The sequence below is a fragment of the Dreissena polymorpha genome, unplaced genomic scaffold, assembly GCF_020536995.1.
Source record: "Dreissena polymorpha isolate Duluth1 unplaced genomic scaffold, UMN_Dpol_1.0 chrUn115, whole genome shotgun sequence".
In the NCBI taxonomy this organism is placed as follows: Eukaryota; Metazoa; Mollusca; class Bivalvia; order Myida; family Dreissenidae; genus Dreissena; species Dreissena polymorpha.
In genome coordinates, this window is record NW_026273429.1 from 53,937 (window position 1) to 68,831 (window position 14,895).

At 36.3% G+C, this 14,895-nt stretch overlaps 1 long non-coding RNA gene across 13 annotated transcripts; it reads left to right on the forward strand.

The window, feature by feature from the left end:
- Positions 1–1,545: 1,545 nt before the first annotated feature.
- LOC127864100 (uncharacterized) lies at positions 1,546–12,979 on the forward strand. Of its 13 annotated transcripts, none has more exons than XR_008041455.1 (12): positions 1,546–1,598; positions 2,098–2,190; positions 2,644–2,744; positions 4,251–4,343; positions 4,797–4,897; positions 6,405–6,497; positions 6,951–7,051; positions 8,560–8,652; positions 9,106–9,206; positions 10,713–10,805; positions 11,259–11,359; positions 12,866–12,979. It is a non-coding gene; the product is annotated as an uncharacterized LOC127864100 (long non-coding RNA). The 13 variants fall into 13 exon arrangements; XR_008041456.1 differs by lacking the exon at positions 1,546–1,598 and adding an exon at positions 1,803–1,865; XR_008041457.1 differs by lacking the exon at positions 1,546–1,598 and having other exon boundaries at positions 1,971–2,190; positions 2,644–2,770.
- The last annotated feature ends 1,916 nt before the right edge of the window (positions 12,980–14,895 follow it).

Below are 14,895 nucleotides of genomic sequence, written 5' to 3' on the forward strand. Positions count from 1 at the left end.
ATAGCATACCTTTATATACCCTGATTTCATAAAAAGCTTTGCAAAGTCATATACATAAAGTAAACGTCATTTGCATGGCCTTTGTTGGTGAATTTTGACCTTTTTTTAATGTTAAAGAAGATATTTTAATTTTGAAAGGCGATTACAAAAATAAAAAAACAATGATGCTAAAAATTATTTGTGGTTGTCCGAGGCGAATATTTTATTTCTTCAAAACGTAGGACACGGGTGCAATATTATTGGTTGTTCATTTTCTTGTATCTTTAAGACGTTGCCAATAGTCTTTAAACGAAATATTCAAATTGGTACATAAATCCCGTCTATTTACAAAATGATTTAACTATTACTATAAAATGCATTTAACATGAAAAGTATATGTATCAGAAAAACGTATGATTGTCGCAGCTAGTATTTTCCTAAAAACATCGAGACCAGGACCGATTTCAGAGCTCCAGATAAGGTTTTGTGAAATTACTACCAGATTTTCAAAAAGAATTCTTAACTCTGAAAATTTATTTTTAACGTTACTACTAAGTTTTGGAAAATAATTCTTATTTTTTCTTAATGATCTAAAAATAAATAATAATGGTTATTTTCATGCAAAAAAAATTCAAAATAAACATACTAGTAACTTTATTTATACGAGTTCAACAGTGTCTTTTCAGTATTATACAATTTTATTTTTCAAATACCTTCATATGCACAAACCGTGCTTTGATTCCATGCCTTAGATGAATTTTTACATATTTTACAATTAAAACGGGTCTCCCATTCAATCTTTTCAACGATAAGCCACGGGACTTGTCTCTTCCACTCGTTCAATGTTTTTTTGTGTGTTTAAGTTTTGACCCGTCGTGTCGCGTTTTTGTTTAGCTTTTCCGACTGTGTCGGCAATTGAACATACAACATCGTATAAGATCTTTTCTATAATGTCTTTCTAAACATTTAACTTCGGCTCACTTTGCGTACAATATGTTAAAAGCGTGTTTTTGGACGCTTTGCAGTTTTTTAGGACGCTCTTTGGGCGCCGCCATAGTTTTTTGACAGATAGACTGCATACGCCGCTTTTATTGGAAAAAATGCGCATTGTTAAGAAACCCGATAACCATTCTATATAAGCACCGCAAAGATCTTTAATACGCGAAAAGAACTCAATAAAAATCGATACGAACCGATGTAAAAATAATATTCGTAACTTGATTTTGTAATTCTTAATGGTACGACAAGATTTTAAAATAAATACGTAACGAACTTGAAAATAATTCGTAATTACGAAAATACGACCCTTATCTGGAGATCTGGATTTCATTAACTATTTCCTATTTGGATTCAACATACTCTAATAAAGTTTATATGCGAAAATTTCATGGCGAAATATATTTTAATTAATGAATGCATATATCGTAATTATTCAATTTTCTAGCGGAAATTTTGCGTCCTCCATGACGTCAAATCAAAAGCCGTCGACGTCGCCAATTAACGTATCGCGAGCGTTAAAGGGCGACTACTCTAAATGAATATGGCTGCACACCACACTTTTTAGCCACCAATGCGAATTGGCCCCGGTCAAATTTCTAAATAAAGAGAACATTGCTCAAGTAAGCACCATTTTGAGTGTCTTAATAATAATGAATGTCAGGTTTGAGTTGTGGTGATTTTTCTTGGATGTTTGTAAGTTACCAAAACATTGGTATTTTAACTATAGCTGCATACAGGAAGTAGAATTAATGCAATTCGAAAACAGGTGTAATGCTGGCTCCGGTCAGTATTTCTGTTGGAAATTTGAAAGGGCGTACGGACATTGAACTATTACAAAAAATCTAATCCTTTGACCCCCAATTTTCTCCATTGCTGTTTAGTACTTGGTAAGTTACAAATGTAAAAACATGGTTTCCAGGCACCTTGCTTCTGCAGGAAAGTGGCAGTTTGTTGTTGAAACTGGCTTAAAAAGGCTCGGAAACGCACATAATTCTGATGTTTTGATTTGAAATAATCAATACTAAAACATTTTGCCCCAACTCATTTGATTTGAATGTTACTGATTTTTCAGAAGGCACAGCCTCAACCATTCTGGCAATGTGCTTGGTTTATTTTCAGATTTGCGAGGTGACCAGTTTCCAGACATTGGTTCGCTCCTGCTTGTGTACGCGATTGGCCGAGACTAAAAAAACTGTAGTGTGCCACCTTAAGGTAAAACGACAAATTTCCAAAATGATCAAACACCCATGAAACATGCTTTTGCTTAATTATATATTCCTAAGGTTTTGTTTTTTAACAGAGTGTCTGCCCATAACACTATTGTATGACCAATACTGTTCGTAAATCAAGGGAGGTAATTCGGAATCATGTTTACTGGTTTCTGCAATTCTCAAACAGTTCTGTATGAAGAATGTGTTCAATTTGTAGCCGGTATGGACAACTTACTACTCTGTGGTGAAGAAGGGCTTTATATTCATATACAGTCAAAAATTATAGCAAACAATATAAGAATCCAATCAAAACAATGATTCAAAATGGCCGTTTGGGCAGAATTTAGTACGGTTAAGGACCTATGGCCTGGTAACAATCTTGTTAACATTGTTTCCATGTTAACATTGTGCATGCTTTCGCATTGAAATCAGTGTGGAATGTCATTTATTTCAGGTTTTAGTCGTTTGCTTGTAAGGCAAGATGGTCCCTGGAGAAGAACTAAAATACGTCAACAGCCTTGTCAGCGGAAAGACACTCCGTTGCAGTAACTGAAGGTAAAACGACATCTTCAGTGGGCTAGGTAAATGTTGGCATGTTTGTCGGAATGTGTTTCCTGGTCTATACCGAAATGTCCTGCGTGCTTTGTTTAATCTATAACTGCGCCATAACTTACTTTTCGCCATTGTGCGCAATTCAACTGATGATATTTATAAGCAAATAAAAAGTTATTGTGAAGAAGTGACTCTTGCAAGTGCCTCACATTGTTGTATGCCTTTTAACAATGATCTGAGCTTACTAGAAGTTTTACTTTTTCTGTTTCCAAGAAATATGGATTAATATTTATCTCAGATGTCAATTTTTAGGCAATCATTAGTGTCATATCAGGGGTATTTCCTCAATATGTCAGCCCCAATTATTTATGCTATGATTGGGTTATCTCCCTTGCATGGGCCTGTTTAAGGGATTTATACTTCACAGGGGCCTTAAATGGTGTGTTTTTACAACAGATTAAAGGTACAAATGCTTAACTTGCCTTTCAAGATCATGCTAAGCATGCAATTTATTTATATTTTTATTACTTTAAGCAAAATCATGTGCATTTGTTGTGAGAGCTGTAAAAATCTAAGCAACGCCAAGTATTTATTGGCCCAAAACTGCGTGTTTTTGTGTTGCTTCTTTGATAAAGTTATGATGTAAAGGCTGACCAAGTCACCTGCACTACCATTTGTCATCTCAATGTGATTAAGACTTCATTTAATTGTTGCAATATGTTTCTGTGAGGTAGCTTTTCACTACCATGACTTCTACAATGACCCTGAAAATGGCATAGAAAAAAAAGGGAAAACAGGGGTCGGATTAAACGCATTATAAATTACAAACAAGCCTTCAGACTTGGTCAAAAATGTATTATATTTGCTTGTTTTGTCCAAATTTCAAGAAAACAAGTCCATATTTTGCAGTTCTAAGACTTTGCTGGCCCTTAAGGCTGCACACCACACTTTTTAGCCACCAATGCGAATTGGCCCCGGTCAAATTTCTAAATAAAGAGAACATTGCTCAAGTAAGCACCATTTTGAGTGTCTTAATAATAATGAATGTCAGGTTTGAGTTGTGGTGATTTTTCTTGGATGTTTGTAAGTTACCAAAACATTGGTATTTTAACTATAGCTGCATACAGGAAGTAGAATTAATGCAATTCGAAAACAGGTGTAATGCTGGCTCCGGTCAGTATTTCTGTTGGAAATTTGAAAGGGCGTACGGACATTGAACTATTACAAAAAATCTAATCCTTTGACCCCCAATTTTCTCCATTGCTGTTTAGTACTTGGTAAGTTACCAATGTAAAAACATGGTTTCCAGGCACCTTGCTTCTGCAGGAAAGTGGCAGTTTGTTGTTGAAACTGGCTTAAAAAGGCTCGGAAACGCACATAATTCTGATGTTTTGATTTGAAATAATCAATACTAAAACATTTTGCCCCAACTCATTTGATTTGAATGTTACTGATTTTTCAGAAGGCACAGCCTCAACCATTCTGGCAATGTGCTTGGTTTATTTTCAGATTTGCGAGGTGACCAGTTTCCAGACATTGGTTCGCTCCTGCTTGTGTACGCGATTGGCCGAGACTAAAAAAACTGTAGTGTGCCACCTTAAGGTAAAACGACAAATTTCCAAAATGATCAAACACCCATGAAACATGCTTTTGCTTAATTATATATTCCTAAGGTTTTGTTTTTTAACAGAGTGTCTGCCCATAACACTATTGTATGACCAATACTGTTCGTAAATCAAGGGAGGTAATTCGGAATCATGTTTACTGGTTTCTGCAATTCTCAAACAGTTCTGTATGAAGAATGTGTTCAATTTGTAGCCGGTATGGACAACTTACTACTCTGTGGTGAAGAAGGGCTTTATATTCATATACAGTCAAAAATTATAGCAAACAATATAAGAATCCAATCAAAACAATGATTCAAAATGGCCGTTTGGGCAGAATTTAGTACGGTTAAGGACCTATGGCCTGGTAACAATCTTGTTAACATTGTTTCCATGTTAACATTGTGCATGCTTTCGCATTGAAATCAGTGTGGAATGTCATTTATTTCAGGTTTTAGTCGTTTGCTTGTAAGGCAAGATGGTCCCTGGAGAAGAACTAAAATACGTCAACAGCCTTGTCAGCGGAAAGACACTCCGTTGCAGTAACTGAAGGTAAAACGACATCTTCAGTGGGCTAGGTAAATGTTGGCATGTTTGTCGGAATGTGTTTCCTGGTCTATACCGAAATGTCCTGCGTGCTTTGTTTAATCTATAACTGCGCCATAACTTACTTTTCGCCATTGTGCGCAATTCAACTGATGATATTTATAAGCAAATAAAAAGTTATTGTGAAGAAGTGACTCTTGCAAGTGCCTCACATTGTTGTACGCCTTTTAACAATGATCTGAGCTTACTAGAAGTTTTACTTTTTCTGTTTCCAAGAAATATGGATTAATATTTATCTCAGATGTCAATTTTTAGGCAATCATTAGTGTCATATCAGGGGTATTTCCTCAATATGTCAGCCCCAATTATTTATGCTATGATTGGGTTATCTCCCTTGCATGGGCCTGTTTAAGGGATTTATACTTCACAGGGGCCTTAAATGGTGTGTTTTTACAACAGATTAAAGGTACAAATGCTTAACTTGCCTTTCAAGATCATGCTAAGCATGCAATTTATTTATATTTTTATTACTTTAAGCAAAATCATGTGCATTTGTTGTGAGAGCTGTAAAAATCTAAGCAACGCCAAGTATTTATTGGCCCAAAACTGCGTGTTTTTGTGTTGCTTCTTTGATAAAGTTATGATGTAAAGGCTGACCAAGTCACCTGCACTACCATTTGTCATCTCAATGTGATTAAGACTTCATTTAATTGTTGCAATATGTTTCTGTGAGGTAGCTTTTCACTACCATGACTTCTACAATGACCCTGAAAATGGCATAGAAAAAAAAGGGAAAACAGGGGTCGGATTAAACGCATTATAAATTACAAACAAGCCTTCAGACTTGGTCAAAAATGTATTATATTTGCTTGTTTTTGTCCAAATTTCAAGAAAACAAGTCCATATTTTGCAGTTCTAAGACTTTGCTGGCCCTTAAGGCTGCACACCACACTTTTTAGCCACCAATGCGAATTGGCCCCGGTCAAATTTCTAAATAAAGAGAACATTGCTCAAGTAAGCACCATTTTGAGTGTCTTAATAATAATGAATGTCAGGTTTGAGTTGTGGTGATTTTTCTTGGATGTTTGTAAGTTACCAAAACATTGGTATTTTAACTATAGCTGCATACAGGAAGTAGAATTAATGCAATTCGAAAACAGGTGTAATGCTGGCTCCGGTCAGTATTTCTGTTGGAAATTTGAAAGGGCGTACGGACATTGAACTATTACAAAAAATCTAATCCTTTGACCCCCAATTTTCTCCATTGCTGTTTAGTACTTGGTAAGTTACCAATGTAAAAACATGGTTTCCAGGCACCTTGCTTCTGCAGGAAAGTGGCAGTTTGTTGTTGAAACTGGCTTAAAAAGGCTCGGAAACGCACATAATTCTGATGTTTTGATTTGAAATAATCAATACTAAAACATTTTGCCCCAACTCATTTGATTTGAATGTTACTGATTTTTCAGAAGGCACAGCCTCAACCATTCTGGCAATGTGCTTGGTTTATTTTCAGATTTGCGAGGTGACCAGTTTCCAGACATTGGTTCGCTCCTGCTTGTGTACGCGATTGGCCGAGACTAAAAAAACTGTAGTGTGCCACCTTAAGGTAAAACGACAAATTTCCAAAATGATCAAACACCCATGAAACATGCTTTTGCTTAATTATATATTCCTAAGGTTTTGTTTTTTAACAGAGTGTCTGCCCATAACACTATTGTATGACCAATACTGTTCGTAAATCAAGGGAGGTAATTCGGAATCATGTTTACTGGTTTCTGCAATTCTCAAACAGTTCTGTATGAAGAATGTGTTCAATTTGTAGCCGGTATGGACAACTTACTACTCTGTGGTGAAGAAGGGCTTTATATTCATATACAGTCAAAAATTATAGCAAACAATATAAGAATCCAATCAAAACAATGATTCAAAATGGCCGTTTGGGCAGAATTTAGTACGGTTAAGGACCTATGGCCTGGTAACAATCTTGTTAACATTGTTTCCATGTTAACATTGTGCATGCTTTCGCATTGAAATCAGTGTGGAATGTCATTTATTTCAGGTTTTAGTCGTTTGCTTGTAAGGCAAGATGGTCCCTGGAGAAGAACTAAAATACGTCAACAGCCTTGTCAGCGGAAAGACACTCCGTTGCAGTAACTGAAGGTAAAACGACATCTTCAGTGGGCTAGGTAAATGTTGGCATGTTTGTCGGAATGTGTTTCCTGGTCTATACCGAAATGTCCTGCGTGCTTTGTTTAATCTATAACTGCGCCATAACTTACTTTTCGCCATTGTGCGCAATTCAACTGATGATATTTATAAGCAAATAAAAAGTTATTGTGAAGAAGTGACTCTTGCAAGTGCCTCACATTGTTGTACGCCTTTTAACAATGATCTGAGCTTACTAGAAGTTTTACTTTTTCTGTTTCCAAGAAATATGGATTAATATTTATCTCAGATGTCAATTTTTAGGCAATCATTAGTGTCATATCAGGGGTATTTCCTCAATATGTCAGCCCCAATTATTTATGCTATGATTGGGTTATCTCCCTTGCATGGGCCTGTTTAAGGGATTTATACTTCACAGGGGCCTTAAATGGTGTGTTTTTACAACAGATTAAAGGTACAAATGCTTAACTTGCCTTTCAAGATCATGCTAAGCATGCAATTTATTTATATTTTTATTACTTTAAGCAAAAACATGTGCATTTGTTGTGAGAGCTGTAAAAATCTAAGCAACGCCAAGTATTTATTGGCCCAAAACTGCGTGTTTTTGTGTTGCTTCTTTGATAAAGTTATGATGTAAAGGCTGACCAAGTCACCTGCACTACCATTTGTCATCTCAATGTGATTAAGACTTCATTTAATTGTTGCAATATGTTTCTGTGAGGTAGCTTTTCACTACCATGACTTCTACAATGACCCTGAAAATGGCATAGAAAAAAAAGGGAAAACAGGGGTCGGATTAAACGCATTATAAATTACAAACAAGCCTTCAGACTTGGTCAAAAATGTATTATATTTGCTTGTTTTTGTCCAAATTTCAAGAAAACAAGTCCATATTTTGCAGTTCTAAGACTTTGCTGGCCCTTAAGGCTGCACACCACACTTTTTAGCCACCAATGCGAATTGGCCCCGGTCAAATTTCTAAATAAAGAGAACATTGCTCAAGTAAGCACCATTTTGAGTGTCTTAATAATAATGAATGTCAGGTTTGAGTTGTGGTGATTTTTCTTGGATGTTTGTAAGTTACCAAAACATTGGTATTTTAACTATAGCTGCATACAGGAAGTAGAATTAATGCAATTCGAAAACAGGTGTAATGCTGGCTCCGGTCAGTATTTCTGTTGGAAATTTGAAAGGGCGTACGGACATTGAACTATTACAAAAAATCTAATCCTTTGACCACCAATTTTCTCCATTGCTGTTTAGTACTTGGTAAGTTACCAAATGTAAAAACATGGTTTCCAGGCACCTTGCTTCTGCAGGAAAGTGGCAGTTTGTTGTTGAAACTGGCTTAAAAAGGCTCGGAAACGCACATAATTCTGATGTTTTGATTTGAAATAATCAATACTAAAACATTTTGCCCCAACTCATTTGATTTGAATGTTACTGATTTTTCAGAAGGCACAGCCTCAACCATTCTGGCAATGTGCTTGGTTTATTTTCAGATTTGCGAGGTGACCAGTTTCCAGACATTGGTTCGCTCCTGCTTGTGTACGCGATTGGCCGAGACTAAAAAAACTGTAGTGTGCCACCTTAAGGTAAAACGACAAATTTCCAAAATGATCAAACACCCATGAAACATGCTTTTGCTTAATTATATATTCCTAAGGTTTTGTTTTTTAACAGAGTGTCTGCCCATAACACTATTGTATGACCAATACTGTTCGTAAATCAAGGGAGGTAATTCGGAATCATGTTTACTGGTTTCTGCAATTCTCAAACAGTTCTGTATGAAGAATGTGTTCAATTTGTAGCCGGTATGGACAACTTACTACTCTGTGGTGAAGAAGGGCTTTATATTCATATACAGTCAAAAATTATAGCAAACAATATAAGAATCCAATCAAAACAATGATTCAAAATGGCCGTTTGGGCAGAATTTAGTACGGTTAAGGACCTATGGCCTGGTAACAATCTTGTTAACATTGTTTCCATGTTAACATTGTGCATGCTTTCGCATTGAAATCAGTGTGGAATGTCATTTATTTCAGGTTTTAGTCGTTTGCTTGTAAGGCAAGATGGTCCCTGGAGAAGAACTAAAATACGTCAACAGCCTTGTCAGCGGAAAGACACTCCGTTGCAGTAACTGAAGGTAAAACGACATCTTCAGTGGGCTAGGTAAATGTTGGCATGTTTGTCGGAATGTGTTTCCTGGTCTATACCGAAATGTCCTGCGTGCTTTGTTTAATCTATAACTGCGCCATAACTTACTTTTCGCCATTGTGCGCAATTCAACTGATGATATTTATAAGCAAATAAAAAGTTATTGTGAAGAAGTGACTCTTGCAAGTGCCTCACATTGTTGTATGCCTTTTAACAATGATCTGAGCTTACTAGAAGTTTTACTTTTTCTGTTTCCAAGAAATATGGATTAATATTTATCTCAGATGTCAATTTTTAGGCAATCATTAGTGTCATATCAGGGGTATTTCCTCAATATGTCAGCCCCAATTATTTATGCTATGATTGGGTTATCTCCCTTGCATGGGCCTGTTTAAGGGATTTATACTTCACAGGGGCCTTAAATGGTGTGTTTTTACAACAGATTAAAGGTACAAATGCTTAACTTGCCTTCAAGATCATGCTAAGCATGCAATTTATTTATATTTTTATTACTTTAAGCAAAATCATGTGCATTTGTTGTGAGAGCTGTAAAAATCTAAGCAACGCCAAGTATTTATTGGCCCAAAACTGCGTGTTTTTGTGTTGCTTCTTTGATAAAGTTATGATGTAAAGGCTGACCAAGTCACCTGCACTACCATTTGTCATCTCAATGTGATTAAGACTTCATTTAATTGTTGCAATATGTTTCTGTGAGGTAGCTTTTCACTACCATGACTTCTACAATGACCCTGAAAATGGCATAGAAAAAAAAGGGAAAACAGGGGTCGGATTAAACGCATTATAAATTACAAACAAGCCTTCAGACTTGGTCAAAAATGTATTATATTTGCTTGTTTTTGTCCAAATTTCAAGAAAACAAGTCCATATTTTGCAGTTCTAAGACTTTGCTGGCCCTTAAGGCTGCACACCACACTTTTTAGCCACCAATGCGAATTGGCCCCGGTCAAATTTCTAAATAAAGAGAACATTGCTCAAGTAAGCACCATTTTGAGTGTCTTAATAATAATGAATGTCAGGTTTGAGTTGTGGTGATTTTTCTTGGATGTTTGTAAGTTACCAAAACATTGGTATTTTAACTATAGCTGCATACAGGAAGTAGAATTAATGCAATTCGAAAACAGGTGTAATGCTGGCTCCGGTCAGTATTTCTGTTGGAAATTTGAAAGGGCGTACGGACATTGAACTATTACAAAAAATCTAATCCTTTGACCCCCAATTTTCTCCATTGCTGTTTAGTACTTGGTAAGTTACCAATGTAAAAACATGGTTTCCAGGCACCTTGCTTCTGCAGGAAAGTGGCAGTTTGTTGTTGAAACTGGCTTAAAAAGGCTCGGAAACGCACATAATTCTGATGTTTTGATTTGAAATAATCAATACTAAAACATTTTGCCCCAACTCATTTGATTTGAATGTTACTGATTTTTCAGAAGGCACAGCCTCAACCATTCTGGCAATGTGCTTGGTTTATTTTCAGATTTGCGAGGTGACCAGTTTCCAGACATTGGTTCGCTCCTGCTTGTGTACGCGATTGGCCGAGACTAAAAAAACTGTAGTGTGCCACCTTAAGGTAAAACGACAAATTTCCAAAATGATCAAACACCCATGAAACATGCTTTTGCTTAATTATATATTCCTAAGGTTTTGTTTTTTAACAGAGTGTCTGCCCATAACACTATTGTATGACCAATACTGTTCGTAAATCAAGGGAGGTAATTCGGAATCATGTTTACTGGTTTCTGCAATTCTCAAACAGTTCTGTATGAAGAATGTGTTCAATTTGTAGCCGGTATGGACAACTTACTACTCTGTGGTGAAGAAGGGCTTTATATTCATATACAGTCAAAAATTATAGCAAACAATATAAGAATCCAATCAAAACAATGATTCAAAATGGCCGTTTGGGCAGAATTTAGTACGGTTAAGGACCTATGGCCTGGTAACAATCTTGTTAACATTGTTTCCATGTTAACATTGTGCATGCTTTCGCATTGAAATCAGTGTGGAATGTCATTTATTTCAGGTTTTAGTCGTTTGCTTGTAAGGCAAGATGGTCCCTGGAGAAGAACTAAAATACGTCAACAGCCTTGTCAGCGGAAAGACACTCCGTTGCAGTAACTGAAGGTAAAACGACATCTTCAGTGGGCTAGGTAAATGTTGGCATGTTTGTCGGAATGTGTTTCCTGGTCTATACCGAAATGTCCTGCGTGCTTTGTTTAATCTATAACTGCGCCATAACTTACTTTTCGCCATTGTGCGCAATTCAACTGATGATATTTATAAGCAAATAAAAAGTTATTGTGAAGAAGTGACTCTTGCAAGTGCCTCACATTGTTGTATGCCTTTTAACAATGATCTGAGCTTACTAGAAGTTTTACTTTTTCTGTTTCCAAGAAATATGGATTAATATTTATCTCAGATGTCAATTTTTAGGCAATCATTAGTGTCATATCAGGGGTATTTCCTCAATATGTCAGCCCCAATTATTTATGCTATGATTGGGTTATCTCCCTTGCATGGGCCTGTTTAAGGGATTTATACTTCACAGGGGCCTTAAATGGTGTGTTTTTACAACAGATTAAAGGTACAAATGCTTAACTTGCCTTTCAAGATCATGCTAAGCATGCAATTTATTTATATTTTTATTACTTTAAGCAAAATCATGTGCATTTGTTGTGAGAGCTGTAAAAATCTAAGCAACGCCAAGTATTTATTGGCCCAAAACTGCGTGTTTTTGTGTTGCTTCTTTGATAAAGTTATGATGTAAAGGCTGACCAAGTCACCTGCACTACCATTTGTCATCTCAATGTGATTAAGACTTCATTTAATTGTTGCAATATGTTTCTGTGAGGTAGCTTTTCACTACCATGACTTCTACAATGACCCTGAAAATGGCATAGAAAAAAAAGGGAAAACAGGGGTCGGATTAAACGCATTATAAATTACAAACAAGCCTTCAGACTTGGTCAAAAATGTATTATATTTGCTTGTTTTTGTCCAAATTTCAAGAAAACAAGTCCATATTTTGCAGTTCTAAGACTTTGCTGGCCCTTAAGGCTGCACACCACACTTTTAGCCACCAATGCGAATTGGCCCCGGTCAAATTTCTAAATAAAGAGAACATTGCTCAAGTAAGCACCATTTTGAGTGTCTTAATAATAATGAATGTCAGGTTTGAGTTGTGGTGATTTTTCTTGGATGTTTGTAAGTTACCAAAACATTGGTATTTTAACTATAGCTGCATACAGGAAGTAGAATTAATGCAATTCGAAAACAGGTGTAATGCTGGCTCCGGTCAGTATTTCTGTTGGAAATTTGAAAGGGCGTACGGACATTGAACTATTACAAAAAATCTAATCCTTTGACCCCCAATTTTCTCCATTGCTGTTTAGTACTTGGTAAGTTACCAATGTAAAAACATGGTTTCCAGGCACCTTGCTTCTGCAGGAAAGTGGCAGTTTGTTGTTGAAACTGGCTTAAAAAGGCTCGGAAACGCACATAATTCTGATGTTTTGATTTGAAATAATCAATACTAAAACATTTTGCCCCAACTCATTTGATTTGAATGTTACTGATTTTTCAGAAGGCACAGCCTCAACCATTCTGGCAATGTGCTTGGTTTATTTTCAGATTTGCGAGGTGACCAGTTTCCAGACATTGGTTCGCTCCTGCTTGTGTACGCGATTGGCCGAGACTAAAAAAACTGTAGTGTGCCACCTTAAGGTAAAACGACAAATTTCCAAAATGATCAAACACCCATGAAACATGCTTTTGCTTAATTATATATTCCTAAGGTTTTGTTTTTTAACAGAGTGTCTGCCCATAACACTATTGTATGACCAATACTGTTCGTAAATCAAGGGAGGTAATTCGGAATCATGTTTACTGGTTTCTGCAATTCTCAAACAGTTCTGTATGAGAATGTGTGTTCAATTTGTAGCCGGTATGGACAACTTACTACTCTGTGGTGAAGAAGGGCTTTATATTCATATACAGTCAAAAATTATAGCAAACAATATAAGAATCCAATCAAAACAATGATTCAAAATGGCCGTTTGGGCAGAATTTAGTACGGTTAAGGACCTATGGCCTGGTAACAAATCTTGTTAACATTGTTTCCATGTTAACATTGTGCATGCTTTCGCATTGAAATCAGTGTGGAATGTCATTTATTTCAGGTTTTTAGTCGTTTGCTTGTAAGGCAAGATGGTCCCTGGAGAAGAACTAAAATACGTCAACAGCCTTGTCAAGCGGAAGAAAGACACTCCGTTGCAGTAACTGAAGGTAAAACGACATCTTCAGTGGGCTAGGTAAATGTTGGCATGTTTGTCGGAATGTGTTTCCTGGTCTATCCGAAATGTCCTGCGTGCTTTGTTTAATCTATAACTGCGCCATAACTTACTTTTCGCCATTGTGCGCAATTCAACTGATGATATTTATAAGCAAATAAAAAGTTATTGTGAAGAAGTGACTCTTGCAAGTGCCTCACATGTTGTACGCCTTTTAACAATGATCTGAGCTTACTAGAAGTTTTACTTTTTCTGTTTCCAAGAAATATGGATTAATATTTATCTCAGATGTCAATTTTTAGGCAATCATTAGTGTCATATCAGGGGTATTTCCTCAATATGTCAGCCCCAATTATTTATGCTATGATTGGGTTATCTCCCTTGCATGGGCCTGTTTAAGGGATTTATACTTCACAGGGGCCTTAAATGGTGTGTTTTTTACAACAGATTAAAGGTACACAATGCTTAACTTGCCTTTCAAGATCATGCTAAGCATGCAATTTATTTATATTTTTATTACTTTAAGCAAAAACATGTGCATTTGTTGTGAGAGCTGTAAAAATCTAAGCAACGCCAAGTATTTATTGGCCCAAAACTGCGTGTTTTTGTGTTGCTTCTTTGATAAAGTTATGATGTAAAGGCTGACCAAGTCACCTGCACTACCATTTGTCATCTCAATGTGATTAAGACTTCATTTAATTGTTGCAATATGTTTCTGTGAGGTAGCTTTTCACTACCATGACTTCTACAATGACCCTGAAAATGGCATAGAAAAAAAAGGGAAAACAGGGGTCGGATATAAACGCATTATAAATTACAAACAAGCCTTCAGACTTGGTCAAAAATGTATTATATTTGCTTGTTTTTGTCCAAATTTCAAGAAAACAAGTCCATATTTTGCAGTTCTAAGACTTTGCTGGCCCTTAAGGCTGCACACCACACTTTTTAGCCACCAATGCGAATTGGCCCCGGTCAAATTTCTAAATAAAGAGAACATTGCTCAAGTAAGCACCATTTTGAGTGTCTTAATAATAATGAATGTCAGGTTTTGAGTTGTGGTGATTTTTCTTGGATGTTTGTAAGTTATTAAAACATTGGTATTTTAACTATAGCTGCATACAGGAAGTAGAATTAATGCAATTCGAAAACAGGTGTAATGCTGGCTCCGGTCAGTATTTCTGTTGGAAATTTGAAAGGGCGTACGGACATTGAACCTATTACAAAAAAATCTAATCCTTTGACCCCCAATTTTCTCCATTGCTGTTTAGTACTTGGTAAGTTACCAATGTAAAAACATGGTTTCCAGGCACCTTGCTTCTGCAGGAAAGTGGCAGTTTGTTGTTGAAACTGGCTTAAAAAGGCTCGGAAACG